The sequence below is a fragment of the Dipodomys ordii genome, unplaced genomic scaffold (genome assembly GCF_000151885.1).
Source record: "Dipodomys ordii isolate 6190 unplaced genomic scaffold, Dord_2.0 Scaffold117, whole genome shotgun sequence".
Taxonomy (NCBI): Eukaryota; Metazoa; Chordata; class Mammalia; order Rodentia; family Heteromyidae; genus Dipodomys; species Dipodomys ordii.
The window spans coordinates 5,194,376-5,196,657 of NW_012267333.1; positions in this window are offsets into that span (position 1 = coordinate 5,194,376).

Consider the following 2,282-nt stretch of genomic DNA (forward strand, 5'->3'; position numbering starts at 1 on the left):
AGCCATTCAAGTGGCAAAGTTTATTTTTATAGTTCTAATTTGTATATGTGCATATGACTAGAGTGTGATTCAATCTTGATTTCTATGTGTGTATAAGCTGCTAGAATTAGTTTTTGGGTGGATGTATTCACTGTTAAGATGATTGGATTAATTAATTAAACATGTTATACTTTTTTAAACAGTCAGCCTTTGTCCTCACTGGGTTGATAGAGGTATAAAGCTATTAAAGATTACGTGATATATGCGATGTTATAATCTAGGCTTATCTTCTAAATGAACATTGTATATTGAGGAGACAAAGTATGTTATGAAAGTGTGAACTCATAAGGTTATATTCACAAGAATTAATTATATGCATATTATTATATTCTTACTGGAATCTTTATGATAATACTATTTTTCTAAACAAAAATAGAACTGACTACTGATACTCAGATGCTTTCAATAAATCTGATGTATAAGTATCATACATGCAATTATACAGTCTTTAGAAAGATAACATTAAATACATATTAATGTTCATAGTACATCTTTAGAAATATCACATTAAACATACATATTAATGTTCATAGTACATTACTCCTTACATCCAGGCAATTATTTTCTCTCCCAGGTTGTCTTTTGGGTTAGCCTTGAAATTGGCTTTTGCCAATAGGATCTTGCCAAACATGAATGATTACTTGGGCATTAGGGGCTTGAGATTTCTATCAATAGAAACCTTAACATTACTTATGCCCCCAAACCCACATTACTCAGGTTGCTGATATCTGAGGATCATGGATTGAGGTCAGCCTAGACAGGAAAAGTTGTGAAAGAATTCTTTCCAATTAATTACTAGCAAAAGACACAAGTGGAGCTGTGGCTCAGGTGGCAAAGATCTAGCTTTGAGCAAAAAAGCCAAGGGACAGACCCAGGCCATGAATTTAAACCCCAGGACTGACAACCAAACAAACAACAATGACAACAACAAAAAGAACACTAGATCCATGATAAAGGAGGCACATCACATTACAACATAGACTGATAAAATGAGAACAGACTTAGGATACATTCAGTTTGAAAATTATTTACCAGCACGTTTACTAGTTCTTTACTAGCTATTGGAATGTGTCATTCACTCTGTTTTCTTAGTTCTGAGTATTGCCCGTGGCCCCTTGTGTATTCACAGCAAGCACTCTGCTGCTTAAGCTATACCCCAGTCCTTTTATTGTTATAGCTTCTTTGCAGGGGTGGTGCCTGGCTACTGTTGCCTAAATTAGCCTCAAATTTTTCCTCCCCTTGCCTTTTGCTCCTCAAAAGCTGGGATTACAAGTATGATTCACAATGCCTGGCTCTGATTCAGTTGTTATCAGAGATGCCTATCTGTGTCATGTTTTCTAATTCTTTACATATGTGAAATTTTGTTCTACAAAATGACTCACTCTTTGAGATAAGTATTTATGTGCTGAAGATGGAAGATATTTATCTTGGAAAAGAAAATCTTAACTAATAAAATAATGACAATATAATATATTTATAGAGTGAATGGCTAAATACTTATGAACTAGCCTTTCTTTAAATACAATATTCAAAACAGTAACTTACGCAAAGCTTCAAGATTGTATACATGAAGAAAAGACAAAAAGTTATACTATTAAATGTCTTTTCAAAGACAGGGGCATAGCTAAAATCACTAAAAACTTGCCAACCCAGCAAAAAGCCCTGAATAATTCTCATTGCTAGTAAAAGAAAATCAATCTTTCTAATACTTCAGTATGTATATTTATATATTCTCTGTCTCTATATATTCTCTTTACATATATTATTTTCTGTCTAAGATAGAGTTAAATTCCAGTTTTATATTTGCTTTGTGTGGGCTGAATAACTCCATTAGGAAATTTCATGATGGTGGATGTTAACTATCTTAATAGTGATAATAGTTTCACTGGTATATACATATATACATATATATATCTGCATATGAATGCAGTTTTATATATATATATATCAGAAAAAGTTGTAAACTAAATATGTGTTCTCTATCCTTATTATATTCAGTTTTACATTAACAAAATCTTCAAACATCTTCTGAACATTCAATTTTTTAAATTATTTTTATTGTGAAAATACTGTACAGAGGGGGTTACAATTACATGGGCAAGATAGTGAGTACATTTCTTATCAAGCATTGTAGCCTCCTCCTTTGTTTACCCTTCCCATCCCTTCCCATCCTCCCTCCGCCCCCACCAAATCCTCCCCCCCCCAAGTTGTAAAGTTCATTGTTGACATGACAACTTGTACTT